This window comes from Schistocerca piceifrons, chromosome 7 (assembly GCF_021461385.2).
Source record: "Schistocerca piceifrons isolate TAMUIC-IGC-003096 chromosome 7, iqSchPice1.1, whole genome shotgun sequence".
NCBI classification, from domain to species: Eukaryota; Metazoa; Arthropoda; class Insecta; order Orthoptera; family Acrididae; genus Schistocerca; species Schistocerca piceifrons.
The window spans coordinates 475,109,572-475,128,984 of NC_060144.1; the positions used below are offsets into that span (position 1 = coordinate 475,109,572).

General features: G+C 44.0%; 1 long non-coding RNA gene and 1 pseudogene across 1 annotated transcript in view; one reads left to right on the forward strand and one right to left on the reverse strand.

Annotated features, from left to right (window-relative positions):
* Nucleotides 1–19,413, forward strand: part of LOC124805286 — an 852,916-nt gene that overhangs the window by 491,218 nt on the left and 342,285 nt on the right. The window lies entirely within an intron of this gene.
* On the reverse strand, nt 7,203–7,319 carry LOC124709327 (annotated as a pseudogene).

A 19,413-nucleotide genomic window follows, 5' to 3' on the forward strand; every position in this document is an offset into this window, starting at 1 on the left:
CATTTACACTTCCGTGAGTGTGGACAGCTACAGTCTTCTCGGCGATGGCTCTAATGGAACTGCCGCTTAATGCTGAGCCGGTGTCGAAACCTTTAGAGGCGATTTACAATTAGGTGGTAGCGAACAAAAGTTTCACGACACGTCTCCGTATTTAATTAGAGGAAACTGGCTCGAAAGTCGCTACATTGGTCTGTAATATTGTGGAGAACAAGGATCGTAGTTCTGACTCCCCAACAGGGTATCTCAGACAAGCCCTCAAGCGTTTGTCTCGGGTTGTGAACATCCACAATATTTGTAAACGTTGTAAGATACAGCAGCCGGATTTTCCAAATGTGATGAAACGCAAAGAAAGAACTATTTTTCCTTTAATCGCCCGGTACAAAAACTTAGCCATCTCTATGGAAAATGTAGAGAATATCGTGTAATATAGCGTCGATAATGGTGTGATTTTGCCGAGTGATACAGACGATAAATTTCTTCAGCTATCCCCTATCCAAATGCAGCGACTCAGTGATGATTAGCACTCCAAAGCCGCCAAACTGCGATGTTGTTGACTGCTACGTTTCACCCGCTGCTCCAAATAGTGGAATACGGTTTTTATAGGATAAGGATCGGCCGATTTAGCTGCTAGCCCAGGTCCGATGGCGAGCCTGAGTGTTCGTCAGACGAGGAACGTATCCGTGCAGCAATACGAACACATTTTTTTCTCGTCTTGGAAGACGGGGTGTCCACAGCGTATCTGTCATGAAGATGTGGAGAAAACGGTAATACGTGCTCGCGAAAATTCAGAAATTAAAATCTTGGTTCATGTTCACGGTAATATCAATGAGTTGGCTAAAGTCAAGGTACGATAAACGCGCCCAAAACATTACAGAATTATCTCCGGCCTCAACTATACCTTCTGAAACACTGCGAGCTAAAGGCCTGATTGTGCCGTCGCATTAGCGCACAGTATTCCGCCAGTCAGCCATATCATCTCTGAGAATTTACGCCTGCCAGTAATCTTGTAGTTGATGAACACCATATCAAACTTCCACTAAAATTAAAATAAAACATCGTGTAGCATTGTCGGCTGGGATATTCAAATGGCTCTAAGCACTATGGGACTTAACAGCTGAGGTCATCAGTCCCCTAGACTTAGAACTAATTAAACCTAAGTAATCTAAGGACATCACACAAATCTATGTCCGAGGCAAGATTCGAACCTGCGACCGCAACAGCAGCGAGGTTCCGGACTGAAGCGCCTAGAACCGCTCGGCCACAACGGCCGGCGGCTGGGATATTCGACCGGGTGTACAGTATTCAGCCGCATAGCATAAAAGGTGTTTTTCCTCCTCGCACATTGGTCCTTTTCCTTGAGGATACGTGAGAGTTAGCCGGCCGGTGTGGCCGAGCGGTTCTAGGCGTTTGTCTGGAACTGCGCGACCCCTACGGTCGCAGGTTCGAATCCTACCTCGGGCATGGATGTGTTTGATGTCCTTAGGTTAGGTTTAAGTAGTTCTACGTTCTAGGGGACTGATGACCTGATATGTTAAGTCCCTTAGTGCTCAGAGCCATTTGAACCATTTTTTTTACGTGAGAGTTACATCATTTGTATATTTGTGGAGTGTAGGTGATTGTAATAAATACGTGTGTAGTGTAACGTTATGTTTGTGTTGATGATTGTGAAAGAAGGGTGACGGTGAATTCAGAGTTTGCACATAGCTTCTCCTCTCGAAGAGCACAAACGGACCGCCATCAACTGTGTCCCATGCCCTCACTTCATGAGACACTGCGCACAAGTTTGGAATTCAATCCAGGACATTCACACAGAACCTCTTTTCTCATTGCCGGTCATATACTGGCAGCAAAAGTTTCATCCATCACCGGGATTCGAACGTACTTGACTCCGCAAAGGCGTATGTTAGCAGCCGCGGCTACGGAGTCGGCTAGCTTGCAGCTGTTATGATCCAATAAGCCTTACACAAAGTATGCGCCAAAGGCAAGTCAGAATGAAAACCATCACGACCACGAGCTTTCTTATAGGATGCCCGAAACATAGCATTTTTCTAGACGAAGTCATTATCTACGCATTTTTGCATTAACATTTGATGCACAAATTTGTCACCATGTATACTTTCCCTTATCTAAAAGGAACGGAACCACCCGTGGGTTTAGATATGAGTTCTTAGAAGCATTTGTGTGGTGCGGGAACAGGAGTTTTGTGGGGCCCTTCCTACGTGATTTGAAAAGTTGCAACAGTGCCTGCATCTTGGAGAGTAGTGTCAGACGAAGTGAAGATAATTTTTGGGGAAAAACTAATATAATTTATTTTTAAGCAACATTCACAGCAAACCCCCCGTCAACACTTCCGCTGAAGTTTTAGCAGTACTTGTTATTGTTGCGCTAAGAGCAACATTGCTGCTCAAAATCACTCGCACGTCGTCGTCACAAACCGAAGGCCTATGGCAAAGATTTTTCTGTAACAGGTTTTTCAATTATGACCTTTTTCGAATCATTATTTTGCCTGACATTCCTCACTATTACGTGCTCATCTTCTCGCCATTAGCGTCCCGCACTCAGTTACCACATTTACCACATACCAAGCTTCACATCTACGTGTTGCACTTAATTGCATACAATTTTCTGCAAGTTATGTGGTCTGGCAATCTTCTCAAGTCGCTTTGATCGTTTGTGCCTCCTGTTAGTCTATTCCTATCATTTGTTTTCGGTACACTGGACGGACGAACGCCCGACTACGAACTCACGTGGCGTCTCGGATACTGCAGTTAACTGTCCGTCAAGTGACATACTTGTCACAGCTTTCTCCATGCCGTACTCTCGAAGAGCTGTTCACGTCGAATACAGCGTAACATGCACAACTGATTCTCCAGAACCTACTCTACTCACACCTCTCACCTAGTGACTTTGTCTCGTACTACGAGCGTGCTGCACTTCGACATAGTACTTTTGTTACGAAATTCGCCTCGAAGTACGACGGTCTTAACAAATTTTGGAGTCGTACATCCTAAAGTGATCACAATAGTCTAGAGGAATAGCGGAACAGTCCTTCCGACTTCAAAATTAGGTTGTAGTATGTGAATCTGCGTTGTGCGCCTCGCCGGAGCACTTGTGTGTGTGTGTGTGTGTGTGTATGTGTGTGTGTGCCTGTATGACGTGAAGGGGCGAGGGGCGGCGGGGGGCAGGGGTCAAGGGCCGGGGGGGGGGGGGGGAGGGTGGTATTAATGGGCTGTAAACACGTTGAAAGTATCACCCTCACATTTAACATAACGTTTAAGTCTTATACACAGGGGAATAAGTGATGGGGAGAAGATGGAGGAAACATACATCACCGTTCTGGGCATGGTACTAGTGCAGATGGTTTGCCATTGCCTTCCTCGAACGTGCAATGAAGTATCAAATCTGTATTTGTGTCGCGTAGATGACTATGATGAGTGTAGTGAAATGTTGCTCTCCTGTTGTTTATGAATAAGGGAAGGGTGCCGGCACACAGACTACTCCTTTGAATAGCACAAAGCGGACCACCGATGTCAACGTCCCCATCCGACGGACAGATCACTTCATGGGAATTCAGTCGGACATTGGCACAAAAACATATCATCAGGAAATTTACGCCAGAACCTTCCTTCACTTTGCTGTGCACGTAGCGGGAGTGAAAATGTTCCACCGCCAGGATTCAAACCAGCCTACCTCCGAGCCAAGCGACACCGCACAAGCGTGCGTTAGCGACCGCCGCTGCGGAGGTGGGTCATCCTGATATTTGTCCGAAGTAATTTAGAAAAACTGCTAATAGCCTAAATGGGATCTTCCCCGCAGGACGAAAAGGAGTACATAAAGAATTGTGAATGACCCGTAGCTCGCGTTTTCTCAGGCGTTTGTTGGAGCTTATAGGCAACTTAGCTTTGTGGAATCGTGGCAGTGGAATTATTTCCACCGTAGTTACTTGGCCCGTAGACCAAAATGCTTTTCATCGCCGAATTTTGAGCCAGAAATCAAGATAAACTTCCGAATCTCCACGCTATGCTACAATGTCAAAACCTTAATTTTATACATATGTATGGCGATTTGAGGTAACAAAGTCCGGTCACTCTCTGCTCTCCCGACGAATTAGGGCTACGCGCTGGTCCTTCTCATACCCAGTGTCCCTTTCACTCCATCACTGCGCAGTAAATACGAATGTAATACCACAGTATTTATTTCATAGACTTTGGGAATTATCCATTGTTTATAAATCGATGAAATGCTGAGCACCAAAGCGAAAAATGCTCTACGATTCAGTACCTAAAAGTAAAAAAAGAAGTTATAGATAAGCCAACCCTGCTCCATCAACCAATACAGCGCATTCCACATTGACATCCACGCTCGCAAACTAGGACAATAAATTATTTATTTATTCGTCTATGTTTACCTTGTAGATAACAAATCAGTCTTACGCATCTGAACGTCGTATTTCGTTTTTGGTCCTTCTCATACCCAGTGTCCCTTTCACTCCATCACTGCGCAGTAAATACGAATGTAATACCACAGTATTTATTTCATAGACTTTGGGAATTATCCATTGTTTATAAATCGATGAAATGCTGAGCACCAAAGCGAAAAATGCTCTACGATTCAGTACCTAAAAGTAGAAAAAGAAGTTATAGATAAGCCAACCCTGCTCCATCAACCAATACAGCGCATTCCACATTGACATCCACGCTCGCAAACTAGGACAATAAATTATTTATTTATTCGTTTATGTTTACCTTGTAGATAACAAATCAGTCTTACGCATCTGAACGTCGTATTTCGTTTTTGGTGAGAAAGTTTGGTGAAGATGATTGCAGTGGGAGAATATAGGGTGCAACTTTGCATTTTATGTTATTGAAGGGAAGATCGCATGATTCGAGTTTAAGGTCCCGACGAAGAGGCGGTCATTAGAGACGGTGCACTAACTCGGTCTGGGGAAGGAAGAGGCACGGAAATAGAACTCGTTATTCTCAAAGGAGGCCTCCCGGACTTTGGTTTAAGCAGTTTAAGGAAACCACGGAAAACCTAAATATGGATGGCCGGACGGGGATTTGCATTTGTGTAGTCCGGAATGCGAGTTCGGTATCTCACAACAGCGCCACATCACGTGTTTTCTATTGGTGACGATGACGGAGAGGGAAGAGGACGAAACCCGTTGCCGGTCCATACCTCACTGCTTTCGAATATCAGCGAAGGGGTTGTTGAACTTAGTGTCGAAAGTCGACATTTATGAAGAACGCATATTTCACACATTGTGTATACCGATAAAGCATTGGTAAACAAGCAGTTGATACCCCAGTTTGTCGTTTGGAAGTACAGGGGACTCGACATAAATAGAATCTTCTTTTCATTTTTTATTTATAAGTTACGTGAACAGTCGCTACATGTAAATGAATAGCCACATTACTATAGAAGCAGTTCGTTCGTAGAACTGCAAGCTAGATTCGTTCACTTGTATTGATCTATTCAACAAATGAAAAGTTTATGAAACTGAAAGGCAAACGAAGAATTTGTATCGCTCTCACATTGATTGCCAGAGGGACATGAACTCCACCAAGATACTCGTACAGCGTTAAAAAAATTTATAATCTGAATCTGCAACTGCATCTTCTTCCAGAGCTAAGTCAGAAAAGTGTGAAATTAGTGATTACGAAACCGTTTAATGTCTAGAAGGAAATAATGTGTAGGCAATGTATGACGCAGATAAAAAATACTGACTATTATGACGGTGCCTGAAATTAACTTCATGTTGTCTTCGAAGAAGAAAAAGCAATGAGAAAAGCACGAATAATATTCGCAAACCAATTACTGTGTCAAAGTGTCTCGTAAACTTAACCCGCCAGCTGCTTGCGATTACTGTGGTATTGCCTAAGAGATTCACATTCCTTACGACACTCAACTAATAAAACAATTGAAAATTTCCTTTCCCCTGCACAGCTTCTTCCCAGTCGATGCATTAACGTTCTCGTTGACATCGGTCTAGGGACTACACAGCACTCCATCCCGTCCCTCTTCGGTTGTTTCAACGTCAGAATCCGTTAAGTAAGCTACTTGTCATGGGACACATGCCAATTAGCCTAGTATCATTTACTTGTGGTATCTCAGCTCTTTCGTTCTGTCTGTATGCTGTTTCCAATTCTCTACGATATTTGTAATCTCATTATTTATAAATTAAGCATTCAACTCACGCCAGTCTTCGTTTCTGACATTCACTCTGAGCACCCCTAAAGAATTTCCTGGAAATCTCATCTCGGATGACTGGATCTTTGATTGATCTGTTGCTGAGAGAGTCCAGTTCATACATCCGTAGAGTAGGGCAGGATCTGCCATCACCAAATAAAATTTAATTTTCATCTCTCTGTACGTCACATTTTTCACAGAATACAGATTGTGCCACGTATATGTTGAAATATATTGGGATTTGGGGTGAAGTCTTCTTCACGTTGGTTTGTAATGTCAGATTCAAAATATCTGAAATGTGATACTTCCACCCAAATTAACCATTTATTGCAATTTTACAGCTGAATGGTACTTCCCCTTTGAAAACAATGCCTTTCATCTTTCTGACTCCATTTTCTACATAACTTAGATTTGTGCTGAGGTAGGGCCTTGCAGCTGTCAGATAATTGTGAAACTTCATTGTACATTACCGTCAGCTATTTATTTTTATGCTCAGTGCTACCGGTTTCGATCTGTAGACCATTATCAGGCCAAAGCACATAATGAATCTAAATTGATGTTAGTTATTGCAGTTTACCTTCATCACCCTGGATAACCGTTATGTCATCTTCGTTTCAGTGTCATTCCTGAACGGACGTAGTTATGCCATTCCCAAATCACGAGAACAAAGTTGATAATAAGTGTTATAGGTATCAAACTTCACCCATGTCTCACTTCTTACACTGTCTGGATAAATTCTGTTAATTCTCAGTCAGTATTTACTACCACAACTGCGTTGTTTTAGAGACTGCGCTATGCTGACGAAAACACCGTCCGATCAGGTCTTAGGCCCAACGGTACCGACCGGCCGCCGTGTCATCCTCAACCCACAGGCGTCACTGGATGCGGAGGTGGAGAGGCATGTGATCAGCACAACGCTCTCCTGGCCGGATGTCAGTTTACGAAACCGGAGCCGGTACTTCTCAATCAAGTAGCTCCTCCGTTTGCCTCCCAAGGGCTGAGTGCACCCCGCTTGCCAACAGCGCTCGGCAGACCGGATGGTCACCCAACCAAGTGCTAGCCCAGCCCGACAGCGCTTAACTTCGGTGATCTGACGGAACCGGTGTTACCACTGCGGCAAGGCCGTTGGCAAATTTTGTGCTTACTAGGCAGGTGCGTTAACCAATGCGCCATCCGGGACACTACGCTGATGAGATGCTGACAATACCTAGCTGCGTCCAGAGTATTCGGTAGGAACTCTCTACCAGTCGTGTAGAAAAGTCATTTAAATTTTCTAAAGCAACGTAAGTCTTTCGACTGAATTCTCTGCGTTTGTCTATTAATCGCCTAAGAGTGAAGACGCCACCAGATGCAATTCTCCTTTTCCGAAACCGCTTTTGTCTTTGGGGAGGGTTAAGGTCACCTTTTAAAAATCTGTTCTTGATTATTGTATTGTCTCTCTTGTGACCTCACTCAAATAAACTAATACAGCGGTAGGTTTTGCACCTATTTATCTTCTATTATTAAAATAGTTTGTTAGTTGCTAATTTGAAACTTTTAAGTACGCATCTAGTAATGAGCAAAACATTATGACTACCTGCATAATAGCACGTTGGTCCATCTTTTTAAAGCAATACAGTTGCGATTTTGAGTGACATGGATCTGACAAGTCCTTGTTAGGTTCTCGGAGGTTTGTGCCACCGGATGTCTCCCGTAAATTACGGGACGGTGATTTCTGGATGAGGAGCTGGTTCTCGATAGCGTCCTAGATGTGTTGCATCGGGTTCACATCAGCCGAATCTCGAGGCCGCGACATCACCGTGACATGCTCCTCAAATTACTGTAGCATACTTCTGGCCTTGTGACACGGGCAGCCGCGCGGAGTGGCCGCGCGGTTTGAGGCGCCATGTCACGGATTGCGCGGCCCCTCCCGCTGGAGGTTCGAGTCCTCCGTCGGGCATGGATGTGTGTGTGTGCTGTTTTTAGCATAAGTTAGTATAACAGGTGTGTAAGTCTAGAGACCGATGACCTCAACAGTTTGATCCCTTAGGAATTCACACAATGGACACGGGCAGTTATCCTGCTGGAAGATCTCATCGTCACTGGTTAAGACATGAAGCACGAAGGACGATGCGCAACAATGGTCATGAAGTCAACAGCTGTCGTGGTGTCTCGGATCAGTACTACAGGTTCCAAGGAAGCCCTCTGTAGCATAATACTGGTCCCACCAGGCTACGTCCATGGCGCGATGCACATTTTGGGCTGCCATTTGCCTCGATAACAGGGTATCCGCACACGACCATCAACCCGGTGTAGCAATGAACGTGCTTCAATCCGACCAGGCGACGCGTTTCCACTGATCGCCGGTCCAGTCTCGATATAAGGAGGAGATGAACTAATAGATGATTGGAATAAATACGTGCTCGGGTAATGCCGGATACTCAGCTGGGAGAATCATATTGTAGCCTATCGTCTGTCATGTCGTCCTTTTTCTAATCGTCCACCAGGCGTTGTTATGTGTGTGGGGCAGCACAAGCGCATTTGAGCGTTGGCCGACAACCACCAGCCGCGGGTCCTAGGTGGGACCAGTTCGCGCTGGCCCCATGTTGGCGGCCGCGCCGTCTTTTACGGTTGGCAACATAAAAGAGGTGGTGCGGCAATTACGGCGCCGGTTGGCCAAGACGCAGTAGCGGCGCGACGCGCGGCCGTTCCGCGTTTATCGCAGCTGACCGGCAGGGCGGCCGCAGACGACCGCTGCGCTGCGCTGGGACATCTCCAGGGGGAGGCGCGTGACCGCCGTCCAGCTCCAGGGAAAGGCGCCACTGCTCTGCGCAACACATGTGTGACTCTGTTTAGGTTATACACGCCACACAAGCAAGTGCCATCGATGTGCATTATCGTGACGTTCATCCGTACTAGAACCAGTAAGCCAATGATCCTTTGCTTAAGCTCCCTATTGACTGATGTTGCGGTGGCGACCGCTAGAAAACATTCTATACAAATCTCCCATGTATCTTGACCACCCCAAACAATTTTTTATTCAGAGGCGAAGTAAAAAAAAAAATGTATCAAGGAAATGTTGTTTAGCTGCCAGAGAATATCAACCAGCGTGATTCCATTTCTATAGTGATTGAAATTGCTTGTTAGCCGAAGTGTCACTTGCCGCTACAGTGTTGCCACATCGGCTGCCACTCGGTTGAAGGCGATTCGCAAACACCACGGGCCACTTCACAAGTGCTGAAGTGGTGTCCTCAGGTATGACGGGAGCGCGAGATGTTCTGTCCGCAGCCGATTTATGTTACCAGTGACTGAACTGCAGCAGACGACGCATTTTGTAGCTCCGAATTTACACTCATGTCCTAATTTAAGCACAACCTAACCTGAGGCACAACTACTGATCACGCTCACTTTGTTCACGGCGATTAAAGCTGACCGCTACGAGAAAACTCAAGAAAGAAAAGATTCAGTTCTAGCACTAAAAGCGAACTGTAATTTTTCACTCTCAGTGGTTACCTCAAACTATCTTCACACTGGTTACACGAGCAGACGCGATACCAAGCGATGAGCAGACCTGTTTGGCACTCGGTTACAGGTATATGCGACCCAGGCAGATTCCAAAAGAGAAAAGTATGATAGGAAGAAAGTGAAAGAGCAAATAGAAAAAGTCAATAAGATTAAAATGACGCAACGAAATACTAAAAATAAAAAATACATGTAAATCAATTAACTGAATAAAAATGGTAATCAAAGTCATATTGATAGAGAGTTAAAAACAAAAAACTGTATTACTTGGCGAGATTCGAATCCACGACCTTTAGATACGAAGAGTAAATTAAAGTCGTATGGCATGAATTGCACCTTTCCTTCGAGAAGTATGGGGGCTTTGTGCTTAAGTGTTTCTGTGAAGTGTAGATGACCTATGGTGTGTATGGGTCCAATGCAGGGTACTGTTCGTGTTGGAGATGGTATGAGAAGGGAGAGGGTGTAAGCCTATGCCGGCACATAGCCTGCTCCTCTCGAAGAGCACCAATTAGGCTGCCGAGCTTGACGTCCCCATCCGACGGACGGATCACTACAGCGTCGCATGCTTTCACTTATTTGACACTGCGAAGAGGTCTGGCGCGAAGGTGACCACGGACTTCACGCCATTATCCACAGTGTTCAGAAATGGCTCTGAGCACTATGGGACTTAACTTCTAAGGTCATCAGTCCCCTAGAACTTAGAACCACTTAAACCTCGCTAACCTAAGGACACCACACACATCCATGCCCGAGGCTCCACATTGTTCCCTCTGCCGTAAAGGCAAAGGAAAAATTGTCAGTAGCATGTGGCGTACCCGGACGGTTACTCATCCAAGAAACGCCCACGCCAGATGGTGCTTAACTTTGGTGATTGGACGCAACCTGGTGTGTCAACCTTGGTACAACAATACCTAATTTTAAATTGTACCCTACATTTTTTATTCGTCAGTCCACTTCCTCTCTTCAAGACCTGTTCAAAATCGCTTCACCAGTGTGCCACTGCTATAAACACAACGCTACTAAAAACGTCACACAAAACTGACTGACTATACTGTATTAGTACACTGTGCAAACACTGTGGGTAATGTATGATGTGCACAAGCTGGAGTTAACAGTAAACTAGTGGAAACTCAAGAAAAATGGACAGTGTTCACCATGTTAAGATGAAAGTTTATATGAGTACAACATATACAAACGAAGAAAAAGCACACATGGTACTCACCTGTGGAGAATGTAAGTTACCAGAGAAGATGGTTGACTGAATGCTTAGTGTTCGTTTCTGTGCGTTTTCTTTTGGCTACTGTCGACTCCAACATGTGGACCTGCGACTACCTGCACTGTGCACTAGTTCAGGACAGTCAGTCTTCTCTTACGCTTCTAATAATTTAGTAAATGGTCCACTGTGCTAAGTTTTTGAACTGGTCTTGAGGAAAGGAAGTGGATTACCGAATAAGAAATAATGTGTGATATTTAAAAAAGACGATCTGGTATTCTCATCATCATAACTAACACAGTCACAAGCAAGGCAGTCGTATTAGTTAATGTCCCTTTGGTAGCTAAACAATATTTGCTTGATACATTTTTAATTTTGCTTCTAAACATAAAGCTATTTGCAGTAGTTATGATAAACAGAACACTGTGTGTTCAAATGTGTGTGAATTCCTACGGGACCAAACTGCTTAGGTCTTCGGTCCCTAGACTTACACACTACTTAAAGTAACTTAAACTAACTTATGCTAAGAACAACATGCCCAAGGGAGGACTCGAACCTCTGACGGGAGGTGCCAGCAGTGTGTGACATGCCTCCTCAAACCGCACAGCCACTCCGTGCAGCACTGTGTGTGTATCAGCAGTTCAGCACAGGCTATGTAGGCCATGTAGGCAACGTACATGACGTTTTCATATATTTTCTCGACATTATGCCAGTGATACCACAGTATCACACACTTTTAGTTTGTTTATAAATTTTAAAGTTGTAAAAAGTTTCTAGATCCTTGTTTTAATCTTTTATTTGTAATGGTTAAGTCTTGTTAAACTAACTTACATTCCCTGTAAGGTATAGGGAGTGTAGCTAGGCCTTTACAGCTGCCAGACCTCTGCTATTTATTCAGGAGGCTGCTCAGCTCGTAACTGATACAATTCAGTATGACAATTCACTGCTGCCTCAAATGTTACACAGATTCAAGTTCTTTATCACTTCTTATTGTATTGTGCCATTATTATTCTGTTAATTTGTTTCTGAAGATCAGTTTTTATATTCAAAAGTTGTCTATTGGTGGTCTGCTGATCGAAAGCGCAAAAAATTTGTTACATAAAGCAGAGAGTGTGTATAAAACAGTCTGGGATATCCTCTCAAACGCCTGGATCAATTTTAACCAAACTTGGCATAAAAGCAACAGGCCTTCCAAGTATCAAAACTGTGAATTTTATAAGCTCCTGGCTCCGACAGGAGTGGCGGCATGGACAAAAAATGTTTTTCCAGCCCCTGACATACAGGCTGCTCTGCACAACACATATGTTATGTGGGAACAGTGAATACCTGCCAAGTCAACCTACCTTGATGGGGGGCCTGCCTCCCAGGGGCAAGAAAGTTTTCTTGCCCCCAACATATAGGCTGCCCTGCATGACAGTTGAATTTGAGTAGTATCGGCCTGATTTATCGGTTTGCTTTGCATGACAACCTTTATGTAAGGTGCAATTAAACGATTTTCAAGCCTTGATCTGCAGCCTGCCCCACAAGACAAGTGTATTGTATGAGTAGTATTGTACTGCAGGGGCTCTACGTGCTGATGAGCATGATGGGGGACAGGTTGAGATGGAGAGAGGAAGTGATGAATAGAGTATGGGGGAGGAAGAAATTGACAGGGAGAGAGTTGGAGGGGGAGATGCATGAGGCATGTGGGAGTTGTAGTGGGATAGTGGGCGGGTGGAAAAGGGAGAGTGGGTGTCAGAAATGGAAAAAGAAATGGAGAGGAGGATATAGTCAGAGGGAGGGGGAGAAAGATATAGCCAGAGAGAGGGGGTGAAGATAATGGACAAAGAGAGATGAAGAGACAGAGAGCCACAGAGGAGACAGAGAGAAAGAGGTGGGAGGATGAGACTGACAGACAGAGGGAGGAAGAGTTGGAACAGAGAAGGAGAGGAGGAGGTGTATTTAATATATGTTTCGAATGCACACACGGGAGAAGCCACGGGGAAAAGGCTAGTATTAGATAAACATGACTGAGATTGCTTTTCACAAACCAGGGAAAGAGCTGAGAATCTGCCCACAGCCTCACTTTGTAATGCCATTTCCTTTATAGAATATCTATCATTTCTAGAGAGTGAAGAAAACTAAGGTACTGCTGGCAGGTCTAAGGCGCAATGAACTCAGGAATGCTATGGCGCGGACGACAAGTAGCGACGGTGTGGCCAAACAACAGTATGAATAGTGTCAAATGCACTGACGAGACAAAATATTCACTGCCCTCCGAGGTCTGGTGGCGCTGCAGTCACGTGGCATGGCAAGGAAACCAGGAAAGTACATAAGTGGAGCAGAGACGAATCGGAAATCATTCTAGCGACAATACGAGCCCTAGATAGGGGGATCCACTGACGTAAACGACTTTGATAAACCGTAGACCGTTATGGCTCAGAGCCTGGGGATTAGTATCTCGGAGACGGCGAAGCTGCTCGGCTTTTCGCATGCTATTGCCATGAGCATCTACAGAAAGTGATTGAAGGACGGTGAAACAACGAGTAGATGACAATGTATTGGACGTCCACGTCTCATCATAGGACATGGACGTTAAAGGGTGACTCTCTCTGTAAAGAGACATAAGAGGCGACTTGTATGCTCGAAACATGCACCGCGCCGGGAACGCAGGCCGCTGGAGTCTATATAGTGCTATGAGAGACATTCACCTGGACTTCCTAGGGACCTGTGATAGTAATCTAACGCACCACGACAACTGTGTACTACTGGGACATTATTCCAGATTACCGCATCATTCCATACTTGATGTGTTCCATGACCAGAATAGTGCTACAGTGGTTTGGACAGGAGGGCAGTGAACTCACGTTGATACTATGGGCATCAAATTCATCTGATCTGAACCTGTTGGAGACGCTGTCGGGTGCAAGCTTCATGGCCACGTACCACCGGTCTGTAAATTGAGGAAACGCGTGAGTTTTTCGTAGACATCTGGTGCCATATATCTCTGGAAATCTACCAAGGATCTGACGAATCCATGCAATGCAAAATCGCGGCTTCGTTGTGTTCCACAGGTGCCATATGGAGATCCACATTGCGGCCCCTTTCAGAAATTTTGTGATTTGGTGATGACGGTGTCTCACACAAAGGCGCAGCATCTCCGTGCACTTCACAGTGGTCACTCAACATCTGCGCTCTTCACGCTCCTCATATACCTTACCATGCCGTATAGAAAACACTAAACACGAACAACAGTAATGCATCCTGGTGTCCACTTTATCTGTCACAGAGTATTTCAACTACAATCATTTACATATCCGACAATGGTAGTACGAAGTCGCAGAGTCGTCTGACCATGTCTTCCGGATACTTCACTTTTATGTCAGGCAGTGTATAGAAAAAACTTAGCACTTCATGTAATAATAACTATCGAATCAATGTCATCTGCGCACGTAATTTCCACTGTACGTCCATCAGGTGTGATATTTGTGAAATGCACTGGCACTGGAGGTGAAACTGCTGCTCCACCAGGCCACTACACACTCTGTCTGTAGGAGAGTGCACTTCATGATCATGTTGATGGGTGTTTATTGAAGAATCATCTTCTAAACGATCCCACACCATCTCTTAAAGTTCCAGTGTGCGAACAATTCCTTGTCAAGAACAGCTACCTGCTCACAGTCATTTGAATGATCAAATTTCACGTAACTTCTGAAATTTTCCCGGCATATTTCTTCTACTAATAATTTACGGGTATGCAGCCGGATCCCGTCGACATTCTGCCACGATATTTCGGCCCAGAGACGTCCGGCCATCATCAGGTGAGTACACAACTACTGAAGAGCACAGGTGCAGTCGCGATATTTATGCCGAATCTCGCGCATGCGAAATGTACTGCCATCCTACAGCGCATGCGTCAGGTGTTGACATGCGCGGCATAGCCGAGTTGTACGTGCTGCCCTCGGTGGTGAAAATAAAAGATCATCTAGTCATTGAGTATCGAATGACGCTGACGATTCCGCTGTGATTGTATAATTTTAATCATAGGATTCTAACTTTTATCCAGCTGAAAGCCGTTATCACGATTTATAAGATTATCGGCAAGACGTATTTCCACTGATTCTTTGACTACGGAATCCCAAAATCCGGAAACCGGAGCTAAAATTTTTGTTCCATTGTATTGCATTGAATGTCCCAATGAAATACAGTACTCTGCTCTTGCTGATTTTGACGGTTGCCGCAGACGGGTGTATCTTTCATATTCTGTACATCGTTCATGGACAGTTCTTGTCGTCTGTCCAATATATGCAGAGCCACATTCACAGGGAATTTTGTAGACGCCTGCTTTCTTCAGTTGTAAATCGTCTTTAACGGATCCAGTAGTTGTGTACTCACCTGATGATGGACGGACGTCTCTGGGCTGAAATATCGTGGCAGAATGTCGACGGGATCCGGCTGCATACCCGGAAATTATTTGAAGAAATTTCACGTAATTTTCTAAACACAACGATAATTATTGTTTCCAATTAGGATGTCCTCTGAGGCTAAAATTTTCTCTGTATATTCGATCGGCTTTCTAGATACCACAATCTGCTGCACCGTACATTAAATGCGTGTATGCAAGTGCTGTAAAAACAAATGCTCCATCTTCGACAAGCAGTCGTGAACTACAAACAATGATGAAATCCATCCTGGAAATTCGTAGTGCATTGTTTTCCAAGGTATCGCCTCTAATTTCAATGCAGAATGACTTTCTTTTGGTAACGAAACATGGGGCTTTCACGCATTAGTCATACAACAACTTCCACCGTCTGAAAGATGCATTTATGGACAATGCTTCCTTACATCATAGTACTTTGTGTGTGATCCATCACATTCTTCATAATTGTATCTAGTAGTTTGTGATACTCTGTAAAACATGAACTTAATGCTTCAGCACTGATATGCCGGTTGTCGGCATTCGTTATAAAGAATTTCTCCATATTCTCTTAATTACCTGAGCCACTTTAAGTACTCCTGGATTATGTAAGTGCAGCAAACAGCGTTTATTCTGTATGCATCAGCTGGTGTTAATTAGAGCCTTGAAAGTAATGACTAAATTTTCTACTCTATGTATTCGGTATTGTCGATATATGTATCCAGTACTAAATATTCCTTATTCATAATTTTCTCTACTGAATGTTATTATTTATAAATATTTGTTGTGAATATTCTCTGCATGAATATGATTGCGTGCAGCAATCACACATTGAGTTATTTCTGGCTGTTCCCTGGAAAAAGGCTGCACCATTTGCTTCTTTTCCGCTACATGATGATTGCACTAAACAATGAGAAAAATACTAAATGATCGTTAACAGGAACTCGTGTGAATCGTAGACATCCGAGTCGTTGTAAAATAGAAGTAATCCCTCCATCAAATAAGATCACAGTTTAATTTTACAATCTCTCTGAAAACTTTGTAGGCGCTACACTCTGGAACCGAGCGACCGCTACGGTCGCAGGTTCGAATCCTGCTTCGGGCATGGATGTGTGTGATGTCCTTAGGTTAGTTAGGTTTAATTAGTTCTAAGTTCTAGGCGACTGATGACCTCAGAAGTTAAGTCGCATAGTGCTCAGAGCCATTTGAACCATTTGAACACTTTGTAAGGAACATATACAGGTCGAACTAATTTACTCGTAGACATACCCTAAAGTTCTCTCACAAACCACTCACGCCACAGATTGCTTGTTCACGGATTTCGAATTCACGAGACTAATGAAACCTTCCTGAGAATAAGGAATTAGAGGCTTTCGAACTCTACTGACACGAACGAAGCTGGACGTGAACAGCATGCGGGAAAGAAAACATGTAACAAAATACATTCAGCACTTCGTGTCACTGCCGAAAAGGTTCACTGAGAAAATGAAATAGGAAGAATTCGACAACTGCAGAGTCTGAAAGAACTATGTGCGGCGAAGAAGACACGAGGTCAACGATAGGTTTGCCTCACTATGAATCCGCTGAGAATAACGAATCGGATACGGAAACTACCGATTCGGCCTGATTTGAACACGAATTGTGTGCGAGGAAGAAAACATGCGAGGAACAACATTCCAGGCACTAACGAAAAGGTACTCAGAGTGTAGTGACATATCCACAACTCAGTAATGAATTCATGCGATATGCAATAGCTCTGATCAGAATGACGTAATCCGACCATTCTGTAGCGCCGGTAGCTGCAGGTTCCACGCACCGGCCGTAGATGGAAGCACTTGCCCAGGTACTTCCTACAAATGGGAGTGAATTTGCTTCTTTTTGTTAATGGTGAAACGACACGACAACGTTACATCGCTGTTTTGGAATTTAAAAACTGGCGTTGTTCATTAGTGACTTTTCGCCCCCCTGTGAATCCAGAGATCCGAAGAATCTGGGTTGAATTCTCAGTTGGATGTAGAAGTTTTGCGAAACTTGAGGTGACTCGCTTTCATCAATGATTTAGTTCGTAAAAAATGACCTGTTGTAGTTCGCTCGAAAGTGTCCATTTGGAACTATGTTAGAGGACAAACTGTTCATCACAGGTGTTTTGGGCAAGAAAAAGAGCGGTGGCGATGTGCAGCCTTTGTACCGGTATTACAAGTTAATGTCCTGAGTTAAATTTTCAAACCTCTTCGGCGACGTCTTGAAAAGCATTTTCAGTGTGTAGAAGTGCAACCAGAAGTACAAGGGTTGGTTATAAAGTTTTCATTATCACCTCGAAAAAAATCCACCTGATCCCCTGAATTTTCGTAATGGTGTTAGTCCTTCCGTACATATTCACCACTAAACGCGACACACATTTCCCAACGATAGATGGATAGCAAAGATGTTGGATGTAAAAGTTTGCATTTCGGATTTTCAGGAAGTGTTCCGCCTTGAAATTCACCTCATGGTTACTCAGGAAATGCTTGCCACGCACTGAACGCCGTATCAGAAGAATAAATGGTCAGGCAAAATTACATAGCCAAAAGAAGCGTTGTCCTCTGCAGACTGAGCTCGGGCGTTGTCATGGAGTAAAATCACCACTTTGGACAACTAGCCGCAATCCTTGGTCTTCACAGCCCCCGTAACCTCGTCAGGATATTTCGGTAGCATGCTGCTGTGACCGTTTACCTTCTATGAGGCTAATCTGTTAGCACAACACCGTGTCAATCCCAAAAAAAAAAAACATTCAGCATCGCTTTGCCCGATGATGGTACGGTCTTCGCTGGTGAATCCACCTATTTCCATTGCTTGCTTCACTCCTTTGTTTCGGAGTCATAATGCTACACTCATCACTCGTTCATTGTCATTAGACGGCAAAAAAAGTCAGGCAACGACTTTTGTCATGTTCTAAATGTCGTGCAAGATGTTGAAAACTGATCCTTCACTGATTTTCATATTTTACATTATGACCTCGATTGTGACACGCCAGTCTTAGAGCACCACGGGCTCCACTTCCCTCATCGTATCTGGTTCTTCACAGAGGGATGGTCTACAAATTGGTTGTTCCTCTTGCAGATTGTGTTAAGCCCGATGACCGTGCCATATCTTCGAGATCTCTGTGATATTCTCTTCCAACAGTGTCCACATTCTGGCCCTAATAGGCCAGTCGGGACTGACCGACCGCCGTGTCATCCTCTGCCAATGGCGTCATTCAATGCGGTATTGAGAGGCATGGGGTCAGCCCATCGTTCTCCCAACAGTCGACGACTTTCTTCACCTTGGAGACGCTGCTTATCATTCAGGTAGCTCCTCAATTGGCATCAGTAAGCTGAGTGCACCCCGTACGAGCCCTCCCACAAAGAGAATATCCCTGGCAGTACCGGAAAGCGAAGCCGGACCCTCCGTATGGCAGCGGAACACACTGATCTCTGAGTTACGGAGGTGGCATTTTAATGGCGAACCTCAGACTCCAACACAGTTAGATGGTTCATGTTCCACAGTTCATTTGAAGGATTTTTTTTTGTCAAAATTATGTGGAACTACTCAGTTTATAGGATATGTACACATGGTTAGCTTCAGTAGATGGTTACATGCCACCATTTACAAGTCTCTAAATGGCACAATGGCCTAAATTTAAGATTTACCACCAACATTAACCCATTTATTTTTCAGTGCTATCCATTCATCTACATTTAAAACTAGGATATCCTTTCTGTGCATCATTCTTTAAATAAAACTTTGCCTGTGAAATAGAAGGAATGGCGAGAAGATATGATTTCAGTTTAGAATCAAAACTTGCTTCTTTGAGTGTCTGACATTTCACGTTATTGGGGAAATCATCAAAATAAAATTTTTTAATGCGTCTTTAACTGCTTTATGAGTTGCTGAAAGTTTTAGTAATCAGTAATAAAGATCTTTTTTTTTTCTAGTGTTGTAGTTATGAACATCGCTATTCTTCTCAAATTCTGATGGATTATTTATGATGAATTTCATTAGCAAACGTATGTAATTGTAACTGTGCAGTGAAAATGACAAACTCGTTAGAGAGAAAACTTAAAGACGACTTGGAGTGAACATCACATGATATTCT